The 15,359-nt window shown below is 39.2% G+C and overlaps 1 protein-coding gene across 2 annotated transcripts in view; it reads right to left on the reverse strand.

Annotated features, from left to right (window-relative positions):
- Window positions 1-15,353, reverse strand: part of MET (MET proto-oncogene, receptor tyrosine kinase) — a 109,929-nt gene extending 94,576 nt beyond the window's left edge. For both annotated transcript variants that reach the window (XM_077756032.1, XM_077756031.1), the window contains exon 1: window positions 15,201-15,353. The gene's annotated coding sequence lies outside the window, so the exon portion shown is untranslated. The remainder of the gene's footprint in view (window positions 1-15,200) is intronic.
- Window positions 15,354-15,359: the final 6 nt, after the last annotated feature.

The raw sequence follows: 15,359 nt of genomic DNA on the forward strand, positions 1-15,359 counted from the left end.
AGTGTGGTGAGTGGACTGAAGTGGAAAGAAGCTAGAGGCCAGAAGACACTACAAAAGGTCACTGCATCTGTACAGGCAATTGAAGATAAAGATGAACAACAGTAAAGATTCCTTGATCTGTATCTTTATCTCTTTATTTCCAGAAAGTCCAGAAATCCATCTCTCAAGCATCAGTTTTATATATCCAACAGCTATTTAAGACTACATCTGACAAATACTAATTAAGGCCTTAATATGTGTGAGGTACTTAGGACAGGGTAGGGGTACCTTAGTAAATAAAACAAACATTCCTGTTTCTAGCAGTGAAACTTACTTTCTAGCAGTTAAGTCCAGAAAACAAATTACACATATAATTTGTTACAAGGTGAGGAGTATTGAGTGTTACAGGAAAGAGGGAGAGAGAGTTGGAGGATCAGGAACACACAGAAGGAAAGTGGTGGGAGAAGTCTGTGGCTCTGAAAAGCTGGGAAGGCAGCTTTTAAGGAAAGAGTTGAAGGAGGAGAGGAATTAGCCATGTGAGATGTGAAAAGAGATTTCTTTTTTTCTTACAGAGGCAAGAGGGACCAAGTTGAAAGCATGCCTGGTGTATCTTATTTGTCAATAAGCCTAGACCCTCATGAGAGGAGAGGAGTCAGAGTAGACAAAGAATCAGACCATACAGGGCCGTGTAGGCCACTGTGAGACTGGGGCTTTTACTGGAGTGGAATGAGGGGCCATTGCAGGGTGTTGAGCAAGAGAGTGAATATATTTGAATGGAATCACCTTGACTGTGTGTGTAAGAAGAGTGGTGGTGGCAGGGGGATGGGATAGGGCAAAAATGGAGAAGCCAAATCAGTTGGGAGACTGTTGTAGTAGTCTGGATGAGTGAAGATGGTAGCTTGGGCTAGAGAGAAAGGAGTGAATAATGAGAGGTAGTTGAATTCTGGTTATATTTTGAAGACAGAGGTATGAAGATTTGGTAAAGGAATTGGAGATAAAGTGTGAGATAAAAGGAGTCACGAATACTCCAAATATTTTGGGTTTTGTAACAAGGACAATGGTTTTGCCAGTTACTGACATGTAGAAAGAAGCTGGTGGGTGGGGCAAGTCTGGCATGAAAATATGACAATTAGGCAGTTTAGTTCTGTTCATGTTTGAGATACTTTTTAGGCATCCAATTGGAAATGCTGAGTTTGCAGTTGGATATTTGAGGCATTGAGTTAAGAAGAAAGGTCTTACTAGAGATTTAAATTGGGAAACTGTGTATTGATGATGGTATGAAAAAGCCATGAGACTGAATGAGACCACCAAGGAAAGGAGTGTAGAGAATGCAGAGGAGGCCTGCTTAGGCACACCAAAGGTAGCAGGCTGAGGAGAAGGTGAATGAGACAAACAGACTAAGAAGAAACAGTCAGATGTCCTTCCCATGAAAACTTCTTCTACTACCTCGAATCCTGTCTCAATGCCTAACATTCCCACTTTTCCAGAAAATCACTCTTGACTCCCATAGGTGTTTTAAACCTGTCTATCATAGTTAAAGGTGGTATCACTTCTTGCCTGGATTACAACAGCTTCCTACTGGTATTCTCCCTCCATTCTTAACCCTGATTCCTCAATGTACCAGAGATATCTTTCTAAAATGACAATCTGATTATGTCACTTTGTTGTTTAATTTTTTTTTTTAATGTTTTTATTTATTTTTAGGAGAGAGAGAGACAGCGTGAGCAGGGGAGGGTCAGAGAGAGAGGGAGTCACAGACTCTGAAACAGGCTCCAGGCTCTGAGCTGGCAGTCAGCACAGAGCCTGACGCAGGGCTCGAACCCACGAACCGCGAGATCATGACCTAAGCGAAAGTCGGCCGCTTAACCGACTAAGCCACCCAGGCGCCCCAACTTTGCTGTTTAAAAACAGTTCAATTTGCGGGGGCCTGGGTGGCTTAGTTGGTTTAGCATCCGACTTTGGCTCAGGTCATGATCTCACGGTCTGTGGAGTTAAGCCCCATGTCAGGCTCTGTGTTAACAGCTCAGAGCCTGAAGCCCACTTTGGATTCTGTATCTCCCTCTCTCTCTCTGCTCCTTCCCCTTCCCCCCTCCCCGTTTCTGAAAAATAAACATTAAAAAATTAAACAAACAACAACAAAAAACAGGTCAACTCCTGGGATGCCTGGGTGGCTCAGTTGGTTAAATGTCTTGATCTTGGCCCAGGTCATGATTTCAGTTTGTGAGTCTGAGCCCCACGTAGGGTTCTGTGCTGACAATGTGGAGCTTGCTTGGGATTCTCTCTTTCTCTCTCTGTCCCTCTTCCCCTTGTGTGTGCGTGTACTGTCTCTCAAAATAAATAAATAAACTCAAAACAAAACAAAACAAAATACAGTTAAACTCTTTAGCACAGGTTAAAAGCCATTCACGATTTGGCTTCTGCCTAACTCTCTAGCCTTGCCTCTTGCTATCGTCCTCCTAAAAATCTAGGCTCTAGCCACCTTGCCCTTCTGCAAGTTGCTGAAGCAGGCCGTGAGCTCTCCCACTCTGGGTCTCAGCATATGTGGATCCCTCTCTATGGGACACTCTTGTCCTCACCTTCACCGGGTTAACTTACTCTCTCTTCAAGTCTCACTGTAGGTGACACTTCTTTCAGGAAGCCTTCTCTGATGCCTCTCTCACTCTCTAGAAAGGGAGTAGAACCTGTTCCATGTGCTCACATATCAAACCCGCCTTATTCTTAAACTTTTTTATGTTGAGTTGCAATTTACTTGCCTATAACTCCCACCAGACTGAAAGCTCCATTTTTGGACCCTAGCAGTACATAGCACTTGGCAAGGATTTGTTAAGGAATGGATAATGAAATGAATTAATAAAGAATGACCCTTGGGGCGCCTGGGTGGCTTAGTCGGTTGAGTGTCCGACTTTCGCTTAGGTCATGATCTCGCGGTTCGTGGGTTCGAGCCCTGCGTCGGGCTCTGTGCTGACTGCCGGCTCAGAGCCTGGAGCTTGTTTCAATCTGTGACTCCCTCTCTCTCTGACCCTCCCCTGCTCATGCTGTCTCTCTCTCTCTCTCTCTCTCCTAGAAATAAATAAAACATAAAAAAAAAATGACCCTTTACAAAGACTCTGGCAGCATGGATATAATAAAAAAAAACCTACTAGATTAGAAAGATATTAAAGAAATAAAATTAATGTGACAATGATCTAACATAGACTTGGATATAGGAGAAGAATCAGAAGTCAGGGCTGACTAAAAAATATCTATCCTGGATGTCACAAACAAAGGTAAGATACATAGGCAGAGAAAAGTTATGGGGCAAAAAAAAAAAAAGTTCCATTAATAACTCTGAGGTATCTGCTGGTCATTCAAGTACAAGTGCCCTTAAGGTAGCTAACATCTTGGTGGTTAGAGCAGAGAGAGTCAGACATGACAACTGTGAATCCCTGGTCCATCAGTGTATCTGAAGTCATGGAGGTTAAGTAAGATCACCTATGGGCATGTTTGGTATGCAGAAAGAATGAATTCAAGCTTTAGATATAAAGTTTAAATTTAAACTTTATTTTTTTTAATTAAAAAAATTTTTTTGTCTGCTTAATGTTTTATTTATTTCTGAGAGAGAGAGAGAGAGACAGACAGACAGACAGCATGAGTAGGGGAGGGTCAGAGAGAGAGGGAGACACAGAATCTGAAACAGGTTCCAGGCTCTGAGCTGTCAGCACAGAGCCCAATGCAGGCCTCAGACCCACGAACCATGAGATCATGACCTGAGCCGAAGTTGGACCCTTAAACTGACTGAGCCACCCAGGTGCCCCTAAATTTAAGCTTTAAAAAGAAAAGTTTGAGTGGTATTTCAGAAGCTAGAAATTTCAAAAAGGAGGAGCAATATGTATGGTGTCAAATCTCACAGAGGGGTCAAGTGGGATAAAAACAAGTGTCCGTCAGATTTCACTCTGAGGAAGTTGCTGGTTATTAGAGTGAAGGCATCTTCTTGGTAGTTGGGAACAGACTACTCGAGTTGAATGAATTAATGAATGAGAATAGAGACAATTAGTTAGAAATTATTTTCAAGAATTCTTTATTTAAAGGATAAGGCAGAAATAGGAGTGAATACTTAAGGTAAATGTATAGTAAAAATCTTGTTAGAATATCTGGATATGTGGGTTTTTTTCTTTTTCTAGAAGCAGCAGCAAGTTGAGTAAGGGCTGAATGAAAAAAATGAGGGAGGTTTTAAAAGATGGGAGGGGTGGGGAGAGAGGGTAGGATAGATGAAGCAAGGTGCTCAAAGATGTGGAAGAATAGAATTAAGACCACCGGGTGAAAAGACCATTTTATCACTTGAGACAGAAGCAGGGAGGTAATAACGGGTATATGGAAACCATCTGGGCTTCTGTTTACTCTCTAAACTATAAAGGGAGATATACTTTCTCAGATATACTAAGAGTAAAGGAAGCAAGGGAGATTTCAAAAGCTTCAGAAAATGGTGAAAGTTTGGAATCTTCCTGGGAATGGGAAAAAATGGGAAATGACCAAAATAAAAGTTCACTTGAGGTGATATTCATCCTAATGCACAATGCTGACTGCAGATGAGTGTCCAAACAGTCAGCAAGGTAGATTTGGGAATTAAATGGTTCATAATCATGACATTGGTAGTGAATTCCTTTTAATGTTTATATAACTCATTGGATATATGGGCCTTTATTAAAGGGCAATGCCAGCATTTGATTATTTTTATTTCAAAACCAGTTTTATTAAAATCTGCAAGGAATAATTTCAGGGAAAAGAAAACATACTGAAACAGATACTCTGCTCTCTTTTCAATAAAACCAACAATCTGAAGATGTTAAAGAAATGAATCAGATAAAATGATCATCTAACTGTGAAAATAAAACCCATTTAGGAATTGTGAGGGAGCCTTGATCCTAGATACCACTCTAGTTACTCATTCAGAATCTTTAAAAACATTTGGAAAGTAATTAATCAACTTATAACATAGACTCAAGGGCTGTCACATTTCATTGTGGTTGGTGAAACTGGGGTTTTATCTACACTCTTCTGATGATTTAAAGAACAATCTTTTTTGTAAGCTCTTTGAAGAGCAGAAGAGTGTTTAAAATAATTGAATTCTGACATATAGATTACAATGAACAATCCAAGTATGTGTTAGTAAAACTGAAATAAAATTTAGAAGTATCTTAATTTTGACACAACAGAAATCGAATTTCTGAAGTCCAAAATGTGTATTTATTTCTGTTAGGAAGACACTTTTTTCTGTCAACAAACTTTACTTTGGCTGTTTCTTTATAATTAAATAGTACTTAAAATATATATTGTACTATTTTACACTTAGCTAAAAAAAAAAAAAAAACAGCAAAAAACTGCCGGGGTAATAGCATTTTAAGCCCAAAGGTTCATGTAAGCCCTAAATGATTCTATTTGTCTGCTGTCTCTATCTTAACTAGACACTGGTCAGACCATGAACTCACCTTGGACAGTGTAGCAGGAGCTGAAGGGATTCTGCCTGAATATGAGACTAGAATCAGATGACATCTGTTCACCTCAGTCTCTCAGAAGAAGAAAAAGACAAAAAGTAAAGGTAGACCTTGATAGGAGCTTTCCTCAAATCTTTAGACCACTGTCTGAGTTCGTGTTTAGAACATAACAAATGTAATTATTACACACACTCCAGCATGAACTGTGTATAATCAAAGCCCAAAGAAATAGCCTCAAGAGAATATCTGAAAGAAAAGCTAATATAGATCTACAGCAGAGACTATTCTAATGGAGAATAGTTATGGGTATAATTTTGAAGGCTGTAACCTTTGATCCCAAGAGTAACTGATGCATTATAACGAGCTGATATGCTTGAAAATTTTGGTCATGAGCATTGTGTAAAAAACACTTGTAAGTTTGGTTTTTCTTTTAATACTACAAATTCTTCTGAGAATACAGAATTTCATTTGGAGTGTCTGCTAGTAGATAAAAGAATGGTTAGATCATGTCTCCAACACTCAGAAGAAAAGTTCCTTCTATTTCATGCTACATATCCCTGCCATTCTTATTGGTATCTGAGGGTAGAACAGACTAAGAGGTCTGGTCTAGTACCAGGCAGATGATAGCCTCACTTCTCCCAGAATCAAACCACATGTGACAGAGGAAGTTCAGACTTTGCTTAACTATCACATGCCCTACCCTTTTCCTATGAGTATTCCTGGATTCCCCACTCAGTTTTGCCTGGACTTTTTCCTATTCAGAAGGCAGCAGTCTGATTTCTAATGCGACACTTTCCTCACAACCTTCACTGCTCCCAAGCTCATGGCTCTGCAGTGTATCCACCCACCTCTCCCCTCCTGTAACCTCACTGATCCAACACCCATTAAAACTTCCAGGTCTTGGGGCACCCGGGTGGCTCAGTGGGTTAAACATCTGACTCTTGGTTTCAGCTCAGGTCATGATCTCACAGGTTCATGAGTTGGAGCCCAGCATTGGGCTCCATGTTGGCAGTGCAGAGCTTGCTTGGGATTCTTTCCCTCTCTCTCTACCCCTTCCCCACTGGCGCTATCTCTGTGTCTCTCAAAATAAAACAAAAAAACAGTAAAACAAACTTCCAGGTCTTCTCCTTCATTACTTATTTTGTCTATCTATTGCATAAGAGTTATCACAAAAACCTCCTTAAACTGAACTTCAGTTTTCTGAATGTATAAATACAAAGGCTTATCAGATTATGAGAACTTTAAGAGTTTTAAAGAGCATCTAAAAATGAACATGCACATATTGATATATGATTAATACTAATGGTTTGCTCAGCCATTGAAATAGAAATTAAGCATCTCTCTCTCTATGTGTATATATACCACCATATAAACCATATAAATAAATTACTCCTTAAATAGTGCTATCCATAATTAAGTTTCAAAACAAGTTTAATGATGGAATATGTATTCACTAAACCTTCAGGTTCACCTAAAAGAACCTCTATTTAAAGACCATAATAGCACAATTTTCCTTTTTCTCCCCACCAAGGTATAAGAAATCTCCAAATTCTGTCACCCCAATGTTTTCTGAAGACAAAATGTGAGGAGTAGTCAGAAATTCACAACATGGTATCAAGGAAGATCTCAATGCCCATGTTTCAGTAATCTGCCTTCTTCTAAATACTACTTTCTTTCTTTTAGAGAGAAGGAATTGCTGTCTTGATAGCATTTCAACTGCACTTAAAGCTACATATTTGTGCCGAGTCCATATGGGAAGTCTAGTTACTAGAAAATACATACTCATAAACAGGAAGCCTAAGTACAGTAAGAGGTGTTTTTCTCCACACAATACAGTTTAAAGATATGTCATCTATATAATCTGGAGCAAAACCTAACACCCTCATTATTGTTGGAAAACTCTTCCCTTCTACATTATGGCAACTTATGATTATAGCATTACATTTTCTAAACCCGTTTGAACTTGCTTATAGATACAAATGGCTTGCCCTTTTCTGTGCATAGTTTTCAATCAGTAAGCATGTCAAGGTGGGAGGAAGAATGGCAGGAAAAGTAAAGGGGGAAAAAATCAATTTTCAGAAAGCATATGGTAACAACTGAATATTTAATCTAATTAGCCTAGAAATGCCTTCCTATTTTCAGCACTGTTTGCAAGGCAGTTGCTTCATGGTACAGAATGAATTTCAATAAATGTCATATATTTAGTTTGATGGCTTATTTAAAAAATTTGTCGAACCAGGTCACTGACTCAGAATAGATTTATTCTGAGACATGACAGATGGATACTGATATTGAATAGAAAGATTGACATTAGCTAGAAGGTTCTAAGCAGAAGAAAACGTCATTCATTTAACATTCAACAAAAGTGTTACTGAGTACCTAACTCTGTGTTAGGATAAAATGATAAACATTTGGACCTTACCATTTTTTTTTTTTTTTTAACAATAGAAAGAGGAGTGATGGCAAAATAATTTCCTTGGGGTTAGTAAGGATTACAACTGAATACTACTGGGTCTTTAAAAGTACTTACATTTTTCACATTGCATCAGAAAACTGCATTAGCACTCGTTCAAATATTCATTCTGTTATGGTTGTGAGATTTTAGACCTAATTCAGATATTTGAAGATGCTGTTTACTGACCCTTAGCAAAACCAACTTCCTATTCTTCTGGAACAAAAAAGGCCTTACATAGCTTCAAAGATTTCTTAGACATCAAAGAGCTTAGAGAGACATACAGTTTATGGGTAATGATTTAGGATTTAGTGAATCAAAAACACATGGATTAAATTTCCTTTAAAAGACTCCTAGGTTTAAATTTTAAGAGCTAAAATGTTGGTCTAAACACACATTGGTCTTAAGAAAAGCCAAAACTTATTTTTAAAGATAGTTTGAATTGTCTTGTGGACCTCAAACTTGGCTGGATTTCCCTTTCTCACATGATTAGACTTCAAAAGAGACAACCTGTCTTCTGTTAAACAAATTTACTCCACCTCTCTCTCTGCCATGTGAAAACTACATTACAGTTGACCCTTCAATAACATGAGTTGGAACTGCACGGGTCCATTTATACAGTACTGTTAATGTGTTTTCTCTTCCTTACCATTTTCTTAATAATATTTTTTCACTTTATTGTAAGAATACAGTATATAGTACATGTAACATAATGTGTTAATCAACTATTATTGGTAAGGCTTCCAGTCAACAGTAGGCTATTAGTAGCTAAGTTCTGGGGGAGTCAAAAGTTATATGTAGATTTTTGACAGTGCAGGGGGTCAGTGCCCCTGACCCCCATGTTGTTCAAGGGTCAACTACAGCTCTGAATAGTCTTCTTGATATTTTCAATAAAATATTAAAAATATCTGTTTAAAAATCAGACATAACCCATGGTCTTAAAAAACAATTGCGGTACTTTTCAATTCCTCCAAGTCAATTCTTTTTTCTTACATACAACTTCAAAATTGGATTCGGATTTTATATTTATTTTTTTAAATTTTTAAAAATGTTTTATTTATTTCTAGGAGAGAGAGAGACAGAGTGAGCAGGGGAGGGTCAGAGAGAGAGGGAGTCACAGACTCTGAAACAGGCTCCAGGCTCTGACCTGGCAGTCAGCACAGAGCCCGACACGGGGCTCGAATCCATGAACCGCGAGATCATGACCTAAGCGAAAGTCGGACGCTTAACCGACTAAGCCACCCAGGCACCCCTGGATTCGGATTTTAGATCCAACTGTCAGGGAATATGGGATCACTTCAAAACAGGAAAAAACCACTGATATTAATATGTGCACTGTTTCATGATATATTATTATATTTGCATTTAAAATACTAGGAAGAAATATAGTACATAATCTTCCGTTCTAACACAATGGCCTTCCTGAAGGCCGCTAGCCTGGGCATTTCACTGAGTTTTTAGGATTAAAGGAAACAAGTTAGCACACAACTTGTGAGCTTTCATTCCTTTGGAAAAATAGATTGTAATACTGATCTGATGGCTTTTAAAGGGCACTAGAAACTAATGCAGTACACGTATTGAATTTCAATGAAAGAGAAATAACAACTAGTGAAGTTCAGGCAGATCTAAAAAACAAAACAAAGCAAAAGCACCAGTATTCCAAAGAGGGAGTTTATCCTGAATGTGAACTTGGAAATGAAATCTATGCATACAGTTATGATGAACTGAGGTTTCAGAAAATGATTGCTTCACTTTAAGAATGAAAAAAAGTACATTACCCTTTAGTTTACAACTATACATAGCTTGATAGAAAGTATATTGGTTAGTGAGTTTAGAAAAATAAACTCGTATCTTTTTTTATTCACATTTTTTAAATGCTTATTTTTGAAAGAGAGACAGAGACAGAGAAAGAGAGACAGAGGGTGAGCAGGGTTGGGGCAGAGAAAGAGAGAGACACAGATACAGAAGCAGGTTCCAGGCTCTGAGCTGTTAGCACACAGTCTGACACAGGGCTTGAACTCACAAACTGTTAGATCATGACCTGAGCGAAAGTCGGATGCTCAATTGACTAAGCCACCCAGGCGCCCCTATCTTTTCTTTTCTTTTCTTTTTTTTTTTTAATTGCTAACCTAATTTTCCAGAGGAAGGACAACTCTGAGAACTCGAGATGATAAAATACGTGGCACAAGTGGCTCTGGGACACTTCAGCCATGCATGCTGCTGAATATAACACCTGAAGGTGACACAGTAGACCACTTGGCAGGTATAGTCATGGCTAAGGCTTGTAAACAGAACCACCGGAAGCCAAATCTGGCATCCAGACTTTTTGTCTCTGTATCCTGCACAGTGATTTAAAGATGCTGGATCAACATTTTAAAGTTGCAAGGTTTCTAGTTTCTCTGGAAAATCTGAAAGACACCACCATATGGGCCCATGACATATACTGGGATCCACAGTAACTCTGATGATGCTAACGCTGGCTGCCTCCTCTTAGGTGGGGTTTTTTTCCTAAGCAGGTTGTCATCCCTAGTGAAATGGTTAGTTTCATTCATTTAGGTTACCTGTTTTCAAATTTTTAAAAAAAAATAATCTCTACGTTCCATATGGGGCTTTAACTCACAACTCCAAGACTGAGTTGCATGCTCCACTGACTAAGCCAGCCAGGTTCCCTCCCCTTTTTTCCCCCCCTGTTTGCAAATCTTGATACAGGATATAGACAGGGCTTAAAGGGACAAGAAAAAAAGAGAAAGAAAATCCAACACAGTGGTTCAACATTGGGAAGGGAAAAGAAAGGAGAGAGACAAGAAAGAAGTGTGCAGCAAACAGAGGCTGCATACCACGAACAACTGTCTCCTTTGCTGTCTCCAAATATTTACTATGGAAGGGATCTGGACAAAGGCTGTGGGTATTACTCTCAACAAATCCTTTTGGGCCAGGCTTACAGTGTAGAAAATAGGAAGGAAAATCATCTGAATGCAGCAAGAACCTTGATCAAGGATGGCATGCGGACATGGGACCAACAGAATCCAGGAAAATACTATGGATTTGCTTCTTCCATACACCATAAAACAAAAGATGTGGGCCATCCCTTCACTGTCCCCTTTGGGACTTCAATGAACTATGGTAAGCACTGTCCAGGGACTTCCCATAAAAGATCAGGGACTCCAAGTACAGCTGTGCAGGCTATGCACTGCACAATTCCAGAAACAAAATGAAAATAGCAGTCCCAAGAAGTGCAAAGTAGAAGCCCTGCTCCAGATTTCCACATGGCTCATTCTCTTATCTCCTTCAGGTTCTAGTTCAAAGGTCACCTTCAAAGTGAAGCCTTCTCCAATTCTACTGTTGAATTTTTCAATTACCACTCCATCCCCTCTTATGTTTGACAGTCTCCCTCTACTTCCTTGCAGCTCTTATCACCACGTCACAAACACCACATTTTTATTTATGTATTTTATTTATTGTTTGCCTTCCTCAATATAAAATAGAGTATTATACTGTCAGAGAACTTTGTCTGTTTTATTCTCTACTGCTTTGCCAGAGTCTAGAATTACAGCTGGTAGCTGCTCAATAAATTATCCTGAATGCCTAAATCCCCAATCACATTCTTACAGTATAGGAACCTGGCTTTCTATATCCAACGTGGGGTGTGAACTCACAACCCCAAAATCAAGAGTCATATGCTCTACTGACTAAGCCAGCGAGGTGCCCCTACAGGCCCTTAGTATGAATTCTATGGTTCCTATAGCTACATAATTTATTAGAGAAATTAAAAAATACATGAGGAACCTGCGCAAATATACTTGTGCAAATCTACACAACCATAGAAGAAATATGTATACCTGGATATGCAATTAGCCAGTTAGCTGAGTTTTTTTTCCCACTGTGCTCACACCTCCCACTACAAATGCCACACGTGTGATTTTTCTCTCAATTACATTTTACAGCTTATAAAAACACTTTCTTCATTTTGTCCTCTGAAAAGCAAAGGATCCATAGTAAGATTTTACTGGATGTTTTTATTGAAACAAATCCCAAGGGGAATATACTAAACTGTTAAACACAGCTGAAGAGATATCTGAGAATGGGCTTTCTGATAGTAGGGCAGATTACAAAATTACTCACAGCTCTTTATCTGATAACAGGAGCAGAATGCCCCACATATATGAATGAAGGCTTTTTCTGGCATCTTTATTCAAAAAGAGCAAAAAAGAGAACTTGGAAAAAAGAAGGAGAGAAAAACTCCAGAAACTAGAAATGTTACATTCATCATTTATCACTAACCTAAGGATCCCTAATATGCTTCAGTGGAAAATGCTTCAAATAGTTAATCTTTATTGATGGCTGGGCAGATGCTATGTGGTGATGTCGAGATAGCATGGAGGTTAGGCTCAAATGCAGTTTCCCTGCCTATAGCAAGGAGAGATTACTACATTGATAATAGCCTTGTCTATTTCATAAGGTTGTTGTAGTCTCAAAAAAAAGGATATGCTCAGAAATAGCTTGAAAATTTTAAGAAGTCTTTAAATTCCAATCTTTTGATTTAAAAAAGGTCTATTATTTTGTAGTAAATGGGATGATTTCTAATGTCATTTTCATGTTATGTCACCTTAATAATTATGGATCTTGGTTCCATTTTATACATTATTTATCTGAAAATCTAGATCATAAACTCTTCAAGGCAGGGATTTCATTTTTCCCTTTTTAAAAATGTTTCTCTAGTATCAGACACATATGACGCTCAACATAAAGTTCTTAGCTATTTTGGGTGAGGCAAATGTGAACCTGGCAGCAACTACTGAGTTGTCTGTTAAGAAAAGAGAATCAAAGTGATCTTAAATTGACATTAGTCAGTCTATTTATCATCCACTACTAAGAGGTTACTATTTATTTTGCATAGAGCAAAGCCCTTGAGGGCTCTATGTCAAGGATACCAGTTTCAACATATACCAGCGAGGTAAAGAAGGTTAATTTCCTGGTACGTGAGTTTCTTCAAATTTTCTTCACTTAAGGCAGCACAATTAGGAAATTTGGTGTCCCATTAACGAGCATAGCAGCCTGAGGAAACTACTAGGGATGATGGGGGAAAGAAAACATAGCTAGCTCTGTGAGCCCAATGACAGGTAAGAAGAAACCATAAAATTAGAGTGGAATAACAGGGGTACAGAGGGTTTGGAAGCAACTCTGACCCAACCCAGGAGAAGGGATGAGGAGAAAGGGAAAGATGGGAGGTGCTCTGCATGTGTACAGAGCTGTGTACTCCTCATGGGTGTGTGGCCATAGGTCCTGATGCAGCCACCTAGAGAACGGTGTTGTGTCCTGAAAGGAATAACCCTTGTGAGTTACTCACTTTGTTTTGAGATGATTACATCTGAGAAAAAGTTTATTTGAGGCTACTATATAGATTTATAAAAGGAAAATTAGACAACAGCTAAGAAAATTGACTTTTGAAATGTATCTCTTAGTCTAACCCACAGTAAAATTTTCTTTTTAAATTTCAAGATTACAGTGGGACATATGCTTATATGGGAATTCATAAAATAAGGATATGTCTCCTTAGAAGAGTATCAATTTTCCTTTTATTGTAATTTTAAAAGTCATGAAAATATTATCAGTTTTCATACTAACTGGCTGTGGTTAATCTTGTGTATCTTTATTATTCAGATAAACCTCACCCATTAATTCTGAAGGCATGGCGTGTACACATAATGTAAACCCCTACTGTGATGTATTAAGAACAAAGCAATCCTTGAAAAAGTAGTACTCAGCAGATCATCTTTTATATGCCATAAAGTCCTTCATGTTAAAATCAAAATATATTTAGGTTAATAATTATAGACTTATGCAGCATTAAGTTTGAGACTTGAACAGATTTTCCAAAACATCAGTGTATTTTATAGGCACTCAGACACATTTTGGGACTACAAAAATTTCTTAGGAGTAATATAAATGTTACTGGTATTATTCAGCAGTTTAGAGAATGAACTTTGAATACACCACAGTCTTGGAGTGTATAATTGGAATCCCAGCACCTTACTTCTGTTCCATAGAAGTTTACAGGTTAAAACAAATCCCAGTAAGCTTAGAGCTTGAAAGGAAGGCTATGTACATGTAAGTAATCCAAGCACCACTTAACAGTTTACATAAAAACACAATTTATGTCCCAGTAGCACAGAGAAACATGATGTACAGCATTTTCAGACCATCTTCATGCAGAAAAAATGCATTAGTCAGCTATAATAGTTCAGCTATAAAGGAAAATAATGTTTTTCTGGATCCATTTGCATGGCAATGTCCATGTGTCTGGCTGATGAAAACGACAGAATAAACCTCCACCCAACTCTACAGAATGTGAACAGTGTTCTTAAAATTCTATATAGTCTATATTCTCTCCAATGTGAGTTTTTACAATCCTCTCACATTCATCGTCCATCTTAACCTGACAATTATAGTATCCTGATTATTTTGCTTAAGAGGGTTGACGATATTTCATTCAGCCCCAGAGCTCCTTTGAACATAAAACTGTGATAAGGTAAAATGCACTGGGCAACTATTCATGCGTGAGCCACTGGAACTCTCTCCAACTGCCAAATTAGTAAATGGCTTTTTGGAAGGTATGAAATGGGAAGCCATACTTTAGAGTAAATCCTGTATTGCCAAGAGTCGGTGAAAATACTTTCATTGGAACTTAAATTATTGGGTCAGTACCAGTACTAGCTAGATTGCCCGACCTCTGGTTATAATCTATTTTCCCGAATAAGATAGATGCCCTCCACGTAGCCCCAGCACAGAGATAAGGTACGGTTGAAAATGATGGATCACAAGCCCTGTGTATTTGCCAGAAATGAACAATTCACATTTTCACAAAAACACCTGCCCCTTGGAAGGATCCTCACGTATTACAGATAAAGCAGGGCTGGGAACAAGGAAAGCGCTTGGCTCGAATCTTGCCTGCCGCATCACTCCGGGACACGGTGACCAAATCCCTTTTCTAAGGGCTGATTCAGATCACAGCCTTGAAACTTGCCCGGCCATAACAGTCAGACATCACCCCTTACTCCAGCGCCCCTCTCTCTCCTGAGTCATACAGGTGGCCGTCAGAAACAACCCCTTAAAACGAAAAGCCCCACTCTAGTTTACACCTCTCCACGGCCACTTCCCTTCAGTTTCTGAAACCCCTAAACTCTTGTTCATCTCCCTGGTCTTGCTCTCTGGAACAGCACTCGGGTCTCTTAGGGGGAACAAAGAGACGAACGCCGGGGCCGAGGGGTGGGGTGCGGGGTCTGAGGTGGTAGCTTTACCTCGAGGTGTCCAAGAACTGCGGAGAAGTCAGTCGCACAGAGACCACCCGCGTGCTCCGCGCCTCCCGGCCGCAGGTCAGCTGTCGCCCCGCATCTGGCTGGCGTCCCCTGGGTTCCGCATCGGATCACAAAGCGCTTGGGGCGCTGCGGGCGGCGAGA

This window comes from Crocuta crocuta, unplaced genomic scaffold, assembly GCF_008692635.1.
Source record: "Crocuta crocuta isolate KB4526 unplaced genomic scaffold, BGI_CrCroc_1.0 scaffold452, whole genome shotgun sequence".
In the NCBI taxonomy this organism is placed as follows: domain Eukaryota; kingdom Metazoa; phylum Chordata; class Mammalia; order Carnivora; family Hyaenidae; genus Crocuta; species Crocuta crocuta.